We start from the raw sequence: 18131 nt of genomic DNA, 5'->3' as shown, positions 1-18131 counted from the left end.
TAGAGGGAGTTTTACGCTGTATCTAACCCGTGATGTATCTGCCCTGGGAGTGTTTGATGGGACAGTGTAGAGGGAGCTTAACTCTGTATCTAACCCGTGCTGTACTTGCCCTGGGAGTGTTTGATGGGACAGTGTAGAGGGAGCTTAACTCTGTATCTAACCCGTGCTGTACTTGCCCTGGGAGTGTTTGATGGGACAGTGTACAGGGAGCTTAACTCTGTATCTAACCCGTGCTGTCCCTGCCCTGGGAGTGTTTGATGGGACAGTGCAGAGGGAGCTTTACTCTGTATCTAACCCGAGCTGTACCTGCCCTGGGAGTGTTTGATGGGACACTGTAGAGGGAGCTTTACTCTGTATCTAACCCGTGCTGTACCTGCCGTGGGAGTGTTTGATGGGACAGTGTATGGGGAGCTTTACTCTGTATCTATCCCGTGCTGTACCTGCCCTGGGAGTGTTTGATGGGACAGTGTAGAGGGAGCTTTACTCTGTATCTAACCCGTGCTGTACCTGCCCTGGGAGTGTTTGATGGGCAGTGTAGAGGGAGGTTTACACTGTCTCAAACGGTATGTTGGCCTTCATTGCAAGAGGATTTGAGTACAGGAGCAAGGATGTCTTACTACAGTTATACAGGGCCTTGGTGAGACCACGCCTGGAGTACCGTGTGCAGTTTTGGTCTCCTTACCTAAGAAAGGATATACTTGCCATAGAGGGAGTGCAGCGAAGGTTCACCAGACTGATTCCTGGGATGGCAGGACTGTCGTATGAGGAGAGATTGGGTCGACTAGGCCTGTATTCACTGGAGTTTAGAAGCATGAGAGGGGATCTGATTGAAACGTATAAAATTCTGACAGGGCTGCACAGACTGGGTGCAGGGAGGATGTTTCCCCTGGCTGGGGGGGTGTTGAACCAGGGGTCACAGTCTCAGGATACGGGGTAGGACATTTAGGACTGAGATGAGGAGGAATTTCTTCACTCAGAGGGTGGTGAACCTGTGGAATTCTCTACCACAGAAGGCTGTGGAGGCCAAGTCACTGAATATATTTAAGAAGGAGATCGATAGATTTCTAGACACAAAAGGCATGAAGGGGTATGGGGAGAGAGCGGGAATACGGTATTGAGATAGAGGATCAGCCATGATCATATTGAATGGCGGAGCAGGCTCGAGGGGCCGAATGGCCGACTCCTGCTCCTATTTTTCTATATTTCTATGTTTCCAAGAGGTATCCAGCCTGAGCTCGAGGAACAGCACCTCACCTTTCATTGAGGCATTTCACAGTCTTCCGGACTCAACATCGAGTTCAACAATTTCAGATCGTAACCTCTGCCCCCATTTTTTTCAGACTGTCGATCATTCTGCCGTTGACATTTACACCTCCTCCAGACCCATCTTTTGAATCTTGTCCCGTTACCATCTCCTTTCCCCTCGCCCCATCATCCCTTTTGTCATTTAATCTCTCCTGCCTTCCAGACTATCACAGACCTTCCCTTTAGTTCTCTCCTCCCCTCCTCCCCCCGACACTTGCTTAAAACCTCTTCCATCTCTAACTTGTTCCAGTTCTGACGAAGGGTCACCGACCTGAAACGTTAACTCTGTTTCTCTCTCCACGGATGCTGCCTGCCCTGACGAGTGTTTCCAGCATTTTCTGTTTATATTTCAGATTCCCAGCATCCGCAGTATTTTGCCATTGTATTTATTTTCGTCTGGTGTGATTGCGAGAGAGTCCCCGGGAATGAATCGAGTGTTTGATGGGCCAGTGTAGAGGGAGCTTTACTCTGTATCTAACCCATGCTGTACCTGCCCTGGGAGTGTTTGATGGGACAGTGTAGAGGGAGCTTTACTCTGTATCTAACCCGTGCTGTACCTGCCCTGGGAGTGTTTGATGGTACAGTGTAGAGGGAGATTTACTCTGTATCTAACCCCGTGCTGTACCTGCCCTGGGAGTGTTTGATGGGACAGTGTAGAGGGAGCTTTACTCTGTATCTAACCCCGTGCTGTACCTGCCCTGGGAGTGTTTGATGGGACAGTGTAGAGGGAGCTTTACTCTGTATCTAACCCCGTGCTGTACCTGCCCTGGGAGTGTTTGATGGGACAGTGTAGAGGGAGCTTAACTCTGTATCTAACCCGTGCTGTACTTGCCCTGGGAGTGTTTGATGGGACAGTGCAGAGGGAGCTTAACTCTGTATCTAACCCGTGCTGTACTTGCCCTGGGAGTGTTTGATGGGACAGTGTAGAGGGAGCTTAACTCTGTATCTAACCCGTGCTGTACTTGCCCTGGGAGTGTTTGATGGGACAGTGTAGAGGGAGCTTAACTCTGTATCTAACCCGTGCTGTACCTGTCCTGGGAGTGTTTAATGGAACAGTGAAGAGGGAGCTTTACCCTGTATCTAACCCGTGCTGTACTTGCCCTGGGAGTGTTTGATGGGACAGTGTAGAGGGAGCTTAACTCTGTATCTAACCCGTGCTGTACTTGCCCTGGGAGTGTTTGATGCGACAGTGTAGAGGGAGCTTAACTCTGTATCTAACCCGTGCTGTACTTGCCCTGGGAGTGTTTGATGGGACAGTGTACAGGGAGCTTAACTCTGTATCTAACCCGTGCTGTACCTGCCCTGGGAGTGTTTGATGGGACAGCGTAGAGGGAGCTTTACTCTGTATCTAACCCGTGCTGTACCTGCCCTGGGAGTGTTTGATGGGACAGTGTAGAGGGAGATTTACTCTGTATCTAACCCCGTGCTGTACCTGCCCTGGGAGTGTTTGATGGGACAGTGTAGAGGGAGCTTTACTCTGTATCTAACCCCGTGCTGTACCTGCCCTGGGAGTGTTTGATGGGACAGTGTAGAGGGAGCTTTACTCTGTATCTAACCCCGTGCTGTACCTGCCCTGGGAGTGTTTGATGGGACAGTGTAGAGGGAGCTTAACTCTGTATCTAACCCGTGCTGTACTTGCCCTGGGAGTGTTTGATGGGACAGTGCAGAGGGAGCTTAACTCTGTATCTAACCCGTGCTGTACTTGACCTGGGAGTGTTTGATGGGACAGTGCAGAGGGAGCTTAACTCTGTATCTAACCCGTGCTGTACTTGCCCTGGGAGTGTTTGATGGGACAGTGTAGAGGGAGCTTAACTCTGTATCTAACCCGTGCTGTACTTGCCCTGGGAGTGTTTGATGGGACAGTGTAGAGGGAGCTTAACTCTGTATCTAACCCGTGCTGTACCTGTCCTGGGAGTGTTTAATGGAACAGTGTAGAGGGAGCTTTACCCTGTATCTAACCCGTGCTGTACTTGCCCTGGGAGTGTTTGATGGGACAGTGTAGAGGGAGCTTAACTCTGTATCTAACCCGTGCTGTACTTGCCCTGGGAGTGTTTGATGGGACAGTGTCGAGGGAGCTTAACTCTGTATCTAACCCGTGCTGTACTTGCCCTGGGAGTGTTTGATGGGACAGTGTAGAGGGAGCTTAACTCTGTATCTAACCCATGCTGTACCTGTCCTGGGAGTGTTTAATGGAACAGTATAGAGGGAGCTTTACCCTGTATCTAACCCGTGCTGTACTTGCCCTGGGAGTGTTTGATGGGACAGTGTAGAGGGAGCTTAACTCTGTATCTAACCCGTGCTGTACTTGCCCTGGGAGTGTTTGATGGGACAGTGTCGAGGGAGCTTAACTCTGTATCTAACCCGTGCTGTACCTGTCCTGGGAGTGTTTAATGGAACAGTGTAGAGGGAGCTTTACCCTGTATCTAACCCGTGCTGTACCTGCCCTGGGAGTGTTTGATGGGACAGTGTAGAGGGAGCTTTACTCTGTATCTAACCCGTGCTGTACCTGTCCTGGGAGTGTTTAATGGGACAGTGTAGAGGGAGCTTTACTCTGTATCTAACCCGTGCTGTACCTGCCCTGGGAGTGTTTGATGGGACATTGTAGAGGGAGCTTTACTCTGTATCTAACTCATGCTGTACCTGCCCTGGAAGTGTTTGATGGGACATTGTAGAGGGAGCTTTACTCTGTATCTAACCCATGCTGTACCTGCCCTGGGAGTGTTTGATGGGACAGTGTAGAGGGAGCTTTACTCTGTACCTAACCCGTGCTGTACTTGCCCTGGGAGTGTTTGATGGGACAGTGTCGAGGGGGCTTTACTCTGTATCTAACCCGTGCTGTACCTGCCCTGGGAGTGTTTGATGGCACAGTGTAGAGGGAGATTTACTCTGTATCTAACCCCGTGCTGTACCTGCCCTGGGAGTGTTTGATGGCACAGTGTAGAGGGAGCTTTACTCTGTATCTAACCCGTGCTGTACCTGTCCTGGGAGTGTTTGATGGGACAGTGTAGAGGGAGCTTTACTCTTTACCTAACCGTGCTGTACCTGCCCTGGGAGTGTTTGATGGGCCAGTGTAGAGGGAGCTTTACTCTGTATCTAACCCGTGCTGTACCTGCCCTGGGAGTGTTTGATGGGACAGTGTAAAGGGAGCTTTACTCTGTATCTAACCCGTGCTGTACCTGCCCTGGGAGTGTTTGATGGGACAGTGTAGAGGGAGCTTTACTCTGTATCTAACCCGTGCTGTACCTGTCCTGGGAGTGTTTGATGGGACAGTGTAGAGGGAGCTTTACTCTGTATCTAACCCCGTGCTGTACCTGCCCTGGGAGTGTTTGATGGGACAGTGTAGAGGGAGCTTTACTCTGTTTCTAAACCCGTGCTGTACCTGCCCTGGGAGTGTTTGATGGGACAGTGTAGAGGGAGTTTTACTCTGTATCTAACCCATGCTGTACCTGCCCTGGGAGTGTTTGATGGGACAGTGTAGAGGGAGCTTTACTCTGTATCTAACCCGTGCTGTACCTGCCCTGGGAGTGTTTGATGGGACAGTGTAGAGGGAGCTTTACTCTGTGTCTAACCCGTGCTGTACCTGCCCTGGGAGTGTTTGATGGGACAGTGCAGAGGGAGCTTTACTCTGTATCTAACCCCGTGCTGTACCTGCCCTGGGAGTGTTTGATGGGACAGTGTAGAGGGAGCTTTACTCTGTATCTAACCCGTGCTGTACCTGCCCTGGGAGTGTTTAATGGGACAGTGTAGAGGTAGCTTTACTCTGTATCTAACCCGTGCTGTACCTGCCCTGGGAGTGTTTGACGGGACAGTGTAGAGGGAGCTTTACTCTGTATCTAACCCGTGCTGTACCTGCCCTGGGAGTGCTTGATTGGACAGTGTAGAGGGAGCTTTACTCTGTATCTAACCCGTGCTGTACCTTCCCTGGTAGTGTGTGATGGGACATTGTAGAGGGAGCTTTACTCTGTATCTAACCCGTGCTGTACCTGCCCTGGGAGTTTTTGAAGGGACAGTGTAGAGGGAGCTTTACTCTGTATCTAACCCGTGCTGTACCTGCCCTGGAGTGTTTGAAGGGACAGTGTAGAGGGAGCTTTACTCTGTATCTAACCCGTGCTGTACCTGCCCTGGGAGTGTTTGATGGTACAGTGTAGAGGGAGCTTTACTCTGTATCTAACCCGTGCTTTAACTGCCCTGGGAGTGTTTGATGGGACAGTGTAGAGGGAGCTTTACTCTTTATCTAACCCATGCTGCACCTGCCCTGGGAGTGTTTGATGGGACAGTGTAGAGGGAGCTTTACTCTGTATCTAACCCCGTGCTGTACCTTCCCTGGGAGTGTTTGATGGGACAGTGTAGAGGGAGCTTTACTCTGTATCTAACCCATGCTGCACCTGCCCTGGGAGTGTTTGATGGGACAGTGTAGAGGGAGCTTTACTCTGTATCTAACCTCGTGCTGTACCTGCCCTGGGAGTGTTTGATGGGACAGTGTAGAGGGAGCTTTACTCTGTATCTAACCCGTACTGTACCTGCCCTGGGCGTGTTTGATGGGACAGTGTAGAGGTAGCTTTACTCTGTATCTAACCCCGTGCTGTACCTGCCCTGGGAGTGTTTGATGGGACAGTGTAGAGGGAGCTTTACTCTTTATCTAACCCGTGCTGTACCTGCCCTGGGAGTGTTTGATGGGACAGTGTAGAGGGAGCTTTACTCTGTTTCTAACCCCGTGCTGTACCTGCCCTGGGAGTGCTTGATGGGACAGTGTAGAGGGAGCTTTATTGTATATCTAACCCGTGCTGTACCTCCCCTGGGAGTGTTTGATGGGACAGTGTCCAGGGAGCTTTACTCTGTATCTAACCCGTGCTGTACCTGCCGTGGGAGTGTTTGATGGGGCATTGTAGAGGGAGCTTTACTCTGTATCTAACCCGGACTGTACCTGCCCTGGGAGTGTTTAATGGGACAGTGTAGAGGGAGCTTTACTCTCTATCTAACCCTGTGCTGTACCTGCCCTGGGAGTGCTTGACGGGACAGTGTAGAGGGAGCTTTACTCTGTGTCTAACCCGTGCTGTACTTGCCCTGGGAGTGTTTGATGGGACAGTGTAGAGTGAGCTTTACTCTGTATCTAACCCGTGCTGTACCTGCCCTGGGAGTGTTTGATGGGCCAGTGTAGAGGGACCTTTACTCTGTATCGAACCCATGCTGTACCTGCCCTGGGAGTGTTTGATGGGAAAGTGCAGAGGGAGCTTTACTCTGTATCTCACCCATGCTGTACCTGCCCTGGGAGTGTTTGATGGGACAGTGTCGAGGGAGCTTTACTCTGTATCTGACCCATGCTGTACCTGCCCTGGGAGTGTTTGATGGGACAGTGTAGAGGGAGCTTTACTCTGTTTCTAACCCCGTGCTGTACCTGCCCTGGGAGTGTTTGATGGGACAGTGTAGAGGGAGCTTTACTCTGTATCTAACCCATGCTGTACCTGCCCTGGGAGTGTTTGATGGGAAAGTGCAGAGGGAGCTTTACTCTGTATCTATCCCCGTGCTGTACCTGCCCTGGGAGTGTTTGATGGGACAGTGCAGAGGGAGCTTTACTCTGTATCTAACCCGTGCTGTACCTGCCCTGGGAGTGTTTTATGGGACGTGTAGAGGGAGCTTTACTCTGTATCTAACCCGTGCTGTACCTGCCCTGGGAGTGTTTGATGGGACATTGTAGAGGGAGCTTTACTCTGTATCTAACTCATGCTGCACCTGCCCTGGGAGTGTTTGACGGGACAGTGTAGAGGGAGCTTTACTCTGTATCTAACCCATGCTGTACCTGCCCTGGGAGTGTTTGATTGGACAGTGTAGAGGGAGCTTTACTCTGTATCTAACCCGTGCTGTACCTTCCCTGGGAGTGTGTGATGGGACAGTGTAGAGGGAGCTTTACTCTGTATCTAACCTGTGCTGTACCTGCCCTGGGAGTTTTTGAAGGGACAGTGTAGAGGGAGCTTTACTCTGTATCTAACCCGTGCTGTACCTGCCCTGGAGTGTTTGAAGGGACAGTGTAGAGGGTGCTTTACTCTGTATCTAACCCGTGCTGTACCTGCCCTGGGAGTGTTTGATGGTACAGTGTAGAGGGAGCTTTACTCTGTATCTAACCCGTGCTGTACCTGCCCTGGGAGTGTTTGATGGGACAGTGTAGAGGGAGCTTTACTCTGTATCTAACTCTGTGCTGTACCTGCCCTGGGAGTGTTTGACGGGACAGTGTAGAGGGAGCTTTACTCTGTATCTAACCCGTGCTGTACCTACCCTGGGAGTGTTTGATGGGACAGTGTAGAGGGAGCTTTACTCTGTATCTAACCCGTGCTGTACCTGCCCTGGGAGTGTTTGATGGGACAGTGTAGAGGGAGTTTTACGCTGTATCTAACCCGTGATGTATCTGCCCTGGGAGTGTTTGATGGAACAGTGCAGAGGGAGCTTTACTCTGTTTCTAACCCGAGCTGTACCTGCCCTGGGAGTGTTTGTTGGGACAGTGTAGAGGGAGCTTTACTCTGTATCTAACCCGTGCTGTACTTGCCCTGGGAGTGTTTGATGGGACAGTGTCGAGGGAGCTTAACTCTGTATCTAACCCGTGCTGTACCTGTCCTGGGAGTGTATAATGGAACAGTGTAGAGGGAGCTTTACCCTGTATCTAACACGTGCTGTACCTGCCCTGGGAGTGTTTGATGGGACAGTGTAGAGGGAGCTTAACTCTCTATCTAACCCGTGCTGTACTTGCCCTGGGAGTGTTTGATGGGACAGTGCAGAGGGAGCTTAACTCTGTACCTAACCCGTGCTGTACTTGCCCTGGGAGTGTTTGATGGGACAGTGTAGAGGAGCTTAACTCTGTATCTAACCCGTGCTGTACTTGCCCTGGGAGTGTTTGATGGGACAGTGTAGAGGGAGCTTAACTCTGTATCTAACCCATGCTGTACCTGTCCTGGGAGTGTTTAATGGAACAGTATAGAGGGAGCTTTACCCTGTATCTAACCCGTGCTGTACTTGCCCTGGGAGTGTTTGATGGGACAGTGTAGAGGGAGCTTAACTCTGTATCTAACCCGTGCTGTACTTGCCCTGGGAGAGTTTGATGGGACAGTGTCGAGGGAGCTTAACTCTGTATCTAACCCGTGCTGTACCTGTCCTGGGAGTGTTTAATGGAACAGTGTAGAGGGAGCTTTACCCTGTATCTAACCCGTGCTGTACCTGCCCTGGGAGTGTTTGATGGGACAGTGTAGAGGGAGCTTTACTCTGTATCTAACCCGTGCTGTACCTGTCCTGGGAGTGTTTAATGGGACAGTGTAGAGGGAGCTTTACTCTGTATCTAACCCGTGCTGTACCTGCCCTGGGAGTGTTTGATGGGACATTGTAGAGGGAGCTTTACTCTGTATCTAACTCATGCTGTACCTGCCCTGGAAGTGTTTGATGGGACATTGTAGAGGGAGCTTTACTCTGTATCTAACCCATGCTGTACCTGCCCTGGGAGTGTTTGATGGGACAGTGTAGAGGGAGCTTTACTCTGTACCTAACCCGTGCTGTACTTGCCCTGGGAGTGTTTGATGGGACAGTGTCCGAGGGGGCTTTACTCTGTATCTAACCCGTGCTGTACCTGCCCTGGGAGTGTTTGATGGCACAGTGTAGAGGGAGATTTACTCTGTATCTAACCCCGTGCTGTACCTGCCCTGGGAGTGTTTGATGGCACAGTGTAGAGGGAGCTTTACTCTGTATCTAACCCGTGCTGTACCTGTCCTGGGAGTGTTTGATGGGACAGTGTAGAGGGAGCTTTACTCTTTACCTAACCGTGCTGTACCTGCCCTGGGAGTGTTTGATGGGCCAGTGTAGAGGGAGCTTTACTCTGTATCTAACCCGTGCTGTACCTGCCCTGGGAGTGTTTGATGGGACAGTGTAAAGGGAGCTTTACTCTGTATCTAACCCGTGCTGTACCTGCCCTGGGAGTGTTTGATGGGACAGTGTAGAGGGAGCTTTACTCTGTATCTAACCCGTGCTGTACCTGTCCTGGGAGTGTTTGATGGGACAGTGTAGAGGGAGCTTTACTCTGTATCTAACCCCGTGCTGTACCTGCCCTGGGAGTGTTTGATGGGACAGTGTAGAGGGAGCTTTACTCTGTTTCTAAACCCGTGCTGTACCTGCCCTGGGAGTGTTTGATGGGACAGTGTAGAGGGAGTTTTACTCTGTATCTAACCCATGCTGTACCTGCCCTGGGAGTGTTTGATGGGACAGTGTAGAGGGAGCTTTACTCTGTATCTAACCCGTGCTGTACCTGCCCTGGGAGTGTTTGATGGGACAGTGTAGAGGGAGCTTTACTCTGTGTCTAACCCGTGCTGTACCTGCCCTGGGAGTGTTTGATGGGACAGTGCAGAGGGAGCTTTACTCTGTATCTAACCCCGTGCTGTACCTGCCCTGGGAGTGTTTGATGGGACAGTGTAGAGGGAGCTTTACTCTGTATCTAACCCGTGCTGTACCTGCCCTGGGAGTGTTTAATGGGACAGTGTAGAGGTAGCTTTACTCTGTATCTAACCCGTGCTGTACCTGCCCTGGGAGTGTTTGACGGGACAGTGTAGAGGGAGCTTTACTCTGTATCTAACCCGTGCTGTACCTGCCCTGGGAGTGCTTGATTGGACAGTGTAGAGGGAGCTTTACTCTGTATCTAACCCGTGCTGTACCTTCCCTGGTAGTGTGTGATGGGCATTGTAGAGGGAGCTTTACTCTGTATCTAACCCGTGCTGTACCTGCCCTGGGAGTTTTTGAAGGGACAGTGTAGAGGGAGCTTTACTCTGTATCTAACCCGTGCTGTACCTGCCCTGGAGTGTTTGAAGGGACAATGTAGAGGGAGCTTTACTCTGTATCTAACCCGTGCTGTACCTGCCCTGGGAGTGTTTGATGGTACAGTGTAGAGGGAGCTTTACTCTGTATCTAACCCGTGCTTTAACTGCCCTGGGAGTGTTTGATGGGACAGTGTAGAGGGAGCTTTACTCTTTATCTAACCCATGCTGCACCTGCCCTGGGAGTGTTTGATGGGACAGTGTAGAGGGAGCTTTACTCTGTATCTAACCCCGTGCTGTACCTTCCCTGGGAGTGTTTGATGGGACAGTGTAGAGGGAGCTTTACTCTGTATCTAACCCATGCTGCACCTGCCCTGGGAGTGTTTGATGGGACAGTGTAGAGGGAGCTTTACTCTGTATCTAACCTCGTGCTGTACCTGCCCTGGGAGTGTTTGATGGGACAGTGTAGAGGGAGCTTTACTCTGTATCTAACCCGTACTGTACCTGCCCTGGGCGTGTTTGATGGGACAGTGTAGAGGTAGCTTTACTCTGTATCTAACCCCGTGCTGTACCTGCCCTGGGAGTGTTTGATGGGACAGTGTAGAGGGAGCTTTACTCTTTATCTAACCCGTGCTGTACCTGCCCTGGGAGTGTTTGATGGGACAGTGTAGAGGGAGCTTTACTCTGTTTCTAACCCCGTGCTGTACCTGCCCTGGGAGTGCTTGATGGGACAGTGTAGAGGGAGCTTTATTGTATATCTAACCCGTGCTGTACCTCCCCTGGGAGTGTTTGATGGGACAGTGTCCAGGGAGCTTTACTCTGTATCTAACCCGTGCTGTACCTGCCGTGGGAGTGTTTGATGGGGCATTGTAGAGGGAGCTTTACTCTGTATCTAACCCGGACTGTACCTGCCCTGGGAGTGTTTAATGGGACAGTGTAGAGGGAGCTTTACTCTCTATCTAACCCTGTGCTGTACCTGCCCTGGGAGTGCTTGACGGGACAGTGTAGAGGGAGCTTTACTCTGTGTCTAACCCGTGCTGTACTTGCCCTGGGAGTGTTTGATGGGACAGTGTAGAGTGAGCTTTACTCTGTATCTAACCCGTGCTGTACCTGCCCTGGGAGTGTTTGATGGGCCAGTGTAGAGGGACCTTTACTCTGTATCGAACCCATGCTGTACCTGCCCTGGGAGTGTTTGATGGGAAAGTGCAGAGGGAGCTTTACTCTGTATCTAACCCATGCTGTACCTGCCCTGGGAGTGTTTGATGGGACAGTGTCGAGGGAGCTTTACTCTGTATCTGACCCATGCTGTACCTGCCCTGGGAGTGTTTGATGGGACAGTGTAGAGGGAGCTTTACTCTGTTTCTAACCCCGTGCTGTACCTGCCCTGGGAGTGTTTGATGGGACAGTGTAGAGGGAGCTTTACTCTGTATCTAACCCATGCTGTACCTGCCCTGGGAGTGTTTGATGGGAAAGTGCAGAGGGAGCTTTACTCTGTATCTATCCCCGTGCTGTACCTGCCCTGGGAGTGTTTGATGGGACAGTGCAGAGGGAGCTTTACTCTGTATCTAACCCGTGCTGTACCTGCCCTGGGAGTGTTTTATGGGACAGTGTAGAGGGAGCTTTACTCTGTATCTAACCCGTGCTGTACCTGCCCTGGGAGTGTTTGATGGGACATTGTAGAGGGAGCTTTACTCTGTATCTAACTCATGCTGCACCTGCCCTGGGAGTGTTTGACGGGACAGTGTAGAGGGAGCTTTACTCTGTATCTAACCCGTGCTGTACCTGCCCTGGGAGTGTTTGATTGGACAGTGTAGAGGGAGCTTTACTCTGTATCTAACCCGTGCTGTACCTTCCCTGGGAGTGTGTGATGGGACAGTGTAGAGGGAGCTTTACTCTGTATCTAACCTGTGCTGTACCTGCCCTGGGAGTTTTTGAAGGGACAGTGTAGAGGGAGCTTTACTCTGTATCTAACCCGTGCTGTACCTGCCCTGGAGTGTTTGAAGGGACAGTGTAGAGGGTGCTTTACTCTGTATCTAACCCGTGCTGTACCTGCCCTGGGAGTGTTTGATGGTACAGTGTAGAGGGAGCTTTACTCTGTATCTAACCCGTGCTGTACCTGCCCTGGGAGTGTTTGATGGGACAGTGTAGAGGGAGCTTTACTCTGTATCTAACTCTGTGCTGTACCTGCCCTGGGAGTGTTTGACGGGACAGTGTAGAGGGAGCTTTACTCTGTATCTAACCCGTGCTGTACCTACCCTGGGAGTGTTTGATGGGACAGTGTAGAGGGAGCTTTACTCTGTATCTAACCCGTGCTGTACCTGCCCTGGGAGTGTTTGATGGGACAGTGTAGAGGGAGTTTTACGCTGTATCTAACCCGTGATGTATCTGCCCTGGGAGTGTTTGATGGAACAGTGCAGAGGGAGCTTTACTCTGTTTCTAACCCGAGCTGTACCTGCCCTGGGAGTGTTTGTTGGGACAGTGTAGAGGGAGCTTTACTCTGTATCTAACCCGTGCTGTCCCTGCCCTGGGAGTGTTTGATGGGACAGTGTAGAGGGAGCTTTACTCTGTATCTATCCCGTGCTGTACCTGCCCTGGGAGTGTTTGATGGGACAGTGTAGAGGGAGCTTTACTCTGTATCTAACCCGTGCTGTACGTGCCCTGGGAGTGTTTGATGGGATAGTGTAGAGGGAGCTTTACTCTGTATCTAACCCGTGCTGTACCTGCCCTGGGAGTGTTTGATGGGACAGTGTAGAGGGAGCTTTACTCTGTATCTAACCCGTGCTGTACCTGCCCTGGGAGTGTTTGATGGGACAGTGTGGAGGGAGATTTACTCTGTATCTAACCCGTGCTGTACCTGCCCTGGGAGTGTTTGATGGGACAGTGTAGAGGGAGATTTACTCTGTATCTAACCCCGTGCTGTACCTGCCCTGGGAGTGTTTGATGGGACAGTGTAGAGGGAGCTTTACTCTGTATCTAACCCCGTGCTGTACCTGCCCTGGGAGTGTTTGATGGGACAGTGTAGAGGGAGCTTTACTCTGTATCTAACCCCGTGCTGTACCTGCCCTGGGAGTGTTTGATGGGACAGTGTAGAGGGAGCTTAACTCTGTATCTAACCCGTGCTGTACTTGCCCTGGGAGTGTTTGATGGGACAGTGCAGAGGGAGCTTAACTCTGTATCTAACCCGTGCTGTACTTGCCCTGGGAGTGTTTGATGGGACAGTGCAGAGGGAGCTTAACTCTGTATCTAACCCGTGCTGTACTTGCCCTGGGAGTGTTTGATGGGACAGTGTAGAGGGAGCTTAACTCTGTATCTAACCTGTGCTGTACTTGCCCTGGGAGTGTTTGATGGGACAGTGTAGAGGGAGCTTAACTCTGTATCTAACCCGTGCTGTACCTGTCCTGGGAGTGTTTAATGGAACAGTGTAGAGGGAGCTTTACCCTGTATCTAACCCGTGCTGTACTTGCCCTGGGAGTGTTTGATGGGACAGTGTAGAGGGAGCTTAACTCTGTATCTAACCCGTGCTGTACTTGCCCTGGGAGTGTTTGATGGGACAGTGTCGAGGGAGCTTAACTCTGTATCTAACCCGTGCTGTACCTGTCCTGGGAGTGTTTAATGGAACAGTGTAGAGGGAGCTTTACCCTGTATCTAACCCGTGCTGTACCTGCCCTGGGAGTGTTTGATGGGACAGTGTAGAGGGAGCTTAACTCTCTATCTAACCCGTGCTGTACTTGCCCTGGGAGTGTTTGATGGGACAGTGCAGAGGGAGCTCAACTCTCTATCTAACCCGTGCTGTACTTGCCCTGGGAGTGTTTGATGGGACAGTGTAGAGGGAGCTTAACTCTGTATCTAACCCGTGCTGTACCTGCCCTGGGAGTGTTTGATGGGACAGTGTAGAGGGAGCTTAACTCTGTATCTAACCCATGCTGTACCTGTCCTGGGAGTGTTTAATGGAACAGTGTAGAGGGAGCTTTACCCTGTATCTAACCCGTGCTGTACTTGCCCTGGGAGTGTTTGATGGGACAGTGTAGAGGGAGCTTAACTCTGTATCTAACCCGTGCTGTACTTGCCCTGGGAGTGTTTGATGGCACAGTGTCGAGGGAGCTTAACTCTGTATCTAACCCGTGCTGTACCTGTCCTGGGAGTGTTTAATGGAACAGTGTAGAGGGAGCTTTACCCTGTATCTAACCCGTGCTGTACCTGCACTGGGAGTGTTTGATGGGACAGTGTAGAGGGAGCTTTACTCTGTATCTAACCCGTGCTGTACCTGTCCTGGGAGTGTTTAATGGGACAGTGTAGAGGGAGCTTTACTCTGTATCTAACCCGTGCTGTACCTGCCCTGGGAGTGTTTGATGGGACATTGTAGAGGGAGCTTTACCCTGTATCTAACTCATGCTGTACCTGCCCTGGGAGTGTTTGATGGGACATTGTAGAGGGAGCTTTACTCTGTATCTAACCCGTGCTGTACCTGCCCTGGGAGTGTTTGATGGGACAGTGTAGAGGGAGCTTTACTCTGTACCTAACCCGTGCTGTACTTGCCCTGGGAGTGTTTGATGGGACAGTGTCGAGGGGGCTTTACTCTGTATCTAACCCGTGCTGTACCTGCCCTGGGAGTGTTTGATGGCACAGTGTAGAGGGAGATTTACTCTGTATCTAACCCCGTGCTGTACCTGCCCTGGGAGTGTTTGATGGCACAGTGTAGAGGGAGCTTTACTCTGTATCTAACCCGTGCTGTACCTGTCCTGGGAGTGTTTGATGGGACAGTGTAGAGGGAGCTTTACTCTTTACCTAACCGTGCTGTACCTGCCCTGGGAGTGTTTGATGGGCCAGTGTAGAGGGAGCTTTACTCTGTATCTAACCCGTGCTGTACCTGCCCTGGGAGTGTTTGATGGGACAGTGTAAAGGGAGCTTTACTCTGTATCTAACCCGTGCTGTACCTGCCCTGGGAGTGTTTGATGGGACAGTGTAGAGGGAGCTTTACTCTGTATCTAACCCGTGCTGTACCTGTCCTGGGAGTGTTTGATGGGACAGTGTAGAGGGAGCTTTACTCTGTATCTAACCCCGTGCTGTACCTGCCCTGGGAGTGTTTGATGGGACAGTGTAGAGGGAGCTTTACTCTGTTTCTAAACCCGTGCTGTACCTGCCCTGGGAGTGTTTGATGGGACAGTGTAGAGGGAGTTTTACTCTGTATCTAACCCATGCTGTACCTGCCCTGGGAGTGTTTGATGGGACAGTGTAGAGGGAGCTTTACTCTGTTTCTAACCCCGTGCTGTACCTGCCCTGGGAGTGTTTGATGGGACAGTGTAGAGGGAGCTTTACTCTGTATCTAACCCGTGCTGTACCTGCCCTGGGAGTGTTTGATGGGACAGTGTAGAGGGAGCTTTACTCTGTGTCTAACCCGTGCTGTACCTGCCCTGGGAGTGTTTGATGGGACAGTGCAGAGGGAGCTTTACTCTGTATCTAACCCCGTGCTGTACCTGCCCTGGGAGTGTTTGATGGGACAGTGTAGAGGGAGCTTTACTCTGTATCTAACCCGTGCTGTACCTGCCCTGGGAGTGTTTAATGGGACAGTGTAGAGGTAGCTTTACTCTGTATCTAACCCGTGCTGTACCTGCCCTGGCAGTGTTTGATGGGACATTGTAGAGGGAGCTTTACTCTGTATCTAACTCATGCTGTACCTGCCCTGGGAGTGTTTGACGGGACAGTGTAGAGGGAGCTTTACTCTGTATCTAACCCGTGCTGTACCTGCCCTGGGAGTGCTTGATTGGACAGTGTAGAGGGAGCTTTACTCTGTATCTAACCCGTGCTGTACCTTCCCTGGGAGTGTGTGATGGGACAGTGTAGAGGGAGCTTTACTCTGTATCTAACCCGTGCTGTACCTGCCCTGGGAGTTTTTGAAGGGACAGTGTAGAGGGAGCTTTACTCTGTATCTAACCCGTGCTGTACCTGCCCTGGAGTGTTTGAAGGGACAGTGTAGAGGGAGCTTTACTCTGTATCTAACCCGTGCTGTACCTGCCCTGGGAGTGTTTGATGGTACAGTGTAGAGGGAGCTTTACTCTGTATCTAACCCGTGCTTTAACTGCCCTGGGAGTGTTTGATGGGACAGTGTAGAGGGAGCTTTACTCTTTATCTAACCCATGCTGCACCTGCCCTGGGAGTGTTTGATGGGACAGTGTAGAGGGAGCTTTACTCTGTATCTAACCCCGTGCTGTACCTTCCCTGGGAGTGTTTGATGGGACAGTGTAGAGGGAGCTTTACTCTGTATCTAACCCATGCTGCACCTGCCCTGGGAGTGTTTGATGGGACAGTGTAGAGGGAGCTTTACTCTGTATCTAACCTCGTGCTGTACCTGCCCTGGGAGTGTTTGATGGGACAGTGTAGAGGGAGCTTTACTCTGTATCTAACCCGTACTGTACCTGCCCTGGGCGTGTTTGATGGGACAGTGTAGAGGTAGCTTTACTCTGTATCTAACCCCGTGCTGTACCTGCCCTGGGAGTGTTTGATGGGACCGTGTAGAGGGAGCTTTACTCTTTATCTAACCCGTGCTGTACCTGCCCTGGGAGTGTTTGATGGGACAGTGTAGAGGGAGCTTTACTCTGTTTCTAACCCCGTGCTGTACCTGCCCTGGGAGTGCTTGATGGGACAGTGTAGAGGGAGCTTTATTCTATATCTAACCCGTGCTGTACCTCCCCTGGGAGTGTTTGATGGGACAGTGTCCAGGGAGCTTTACTCTGTATCTAACCCATGCTGTACCTGCCGTGGGAGTGTTTGATGGGGCATTGTAGAGGGAGCTTTACTCTGTATCTAACCCGGACTGTACCTGCCCTGGGAGTGTTTGATGGGACAGTGTAGAGGGAGCTTTACTCTCTATCTAACCCTGTGCTGTACCTGCCCTGGAGTGCTTGACGGGACAGTGTAGAGGGAGCTTTACTCTGTGTCTAACCCGTGCTGTACTTGCCCTGGGAGTGTTTGATGGGACAGTGTAGAGGGACCTGTACTCTGTATCGAACCCATGCTGTACCTGCCCTGGGAGTGTTTGATGGAAAATGCAGAGGGAGCTTTACTCTGTATCTAACCCATGCTGTACCTGCCCTGGGAGTGTTTGATGGGACAGTGTCGAGGGAGCTTTACTCTGTATCTGACCCATGCTGTACCTGCCCTGGGAGTGTTTGATGGGACAGTGTAGAGGGAGCTTTACTCTGTTTCTAACCCCGTGCTGTACCTGCCCTGGGAGTGTTTGATGGGGCAGTGTAGAGGGAGCTTTACTCTGTATCTAACCCATGCTGTACCTGCCCTGGGAGTGTTTGATGGGAAAGTGCAGAGGGAGCTTTACTCTGTATCTATCCCCGTGCTGTACCTGCCCTGGGAGTGTTTGATGGGACAGTGCAGAGGGAGCTTTACTCTGTATCTAACCCGTGCTGTACCTGCCCTGGGAGTGTTTGATGGGACAGTGTAGAGGGAGCTTTACTCTGTGTCTAACCCGTGCTGTACCTGCCCTGGGAGTGTTTGATGGGACAGTGCAGAGGGAGCTTTACTCTGTATCTAACCCCGTGCTGTACCTGCCCTGGGAGTGTTTGATGGGACAGTGTAGAGGGAGCTTTACTCTGTATCTAACCTGTGCTGTACCTGCCCTGGGAGTGTTTTATGGGACAGTGTAGAGGGAGCTTTACTCTGTATCTAACCCGTGCTGTACCTGCCCTGGGAGTGTTTGATGGGACATTGTAGAGGGAGCTTTACTCTGTATCTAACTCATGCTGCACCTGCCCTGGGAGTGTTTGACGGGACAGTGTAGAGGGAGCTTTACTCTGTATCTAACCCGTGCTGTACCTGCCCTGGAGTGTTTGATTGGACAGTGTAGAGGGAGCTTTACTCTGTATCTAACCCGTGCTGTACCTTCCCTGGGAGTGTGTGATGGGACAGTGTAGAGGGAGCTTTACTCTGTATCTAACCTGTGCTGTACCTGCCCTGGGAGTTTTTGAAGGGACAGTGTAGAGGGAGCTTTACTCTGTATCTAACCCGTGCTGTACCTGCCCTGGAGTGTTTGAAGGG

The sequence above is a fragment of the Somniosus microcephalus genome, chromosome 12, assembly GCF_052327205.1.
Source record: "Somniosus microcephalus isolate GS21.2 chromosome 12, FLI_Smic_1.0, whole genome shotgun sequence".
Classification (NCBI taxonomy): Eukaryota; Metazoa; Chordata; class Chondrichthyes; order Squaliformes; family Somniosidae; genus Somniosus; species Somniosus microcephalus.
Note: the sequence above shows the minus strand (reverse complement) of the source record.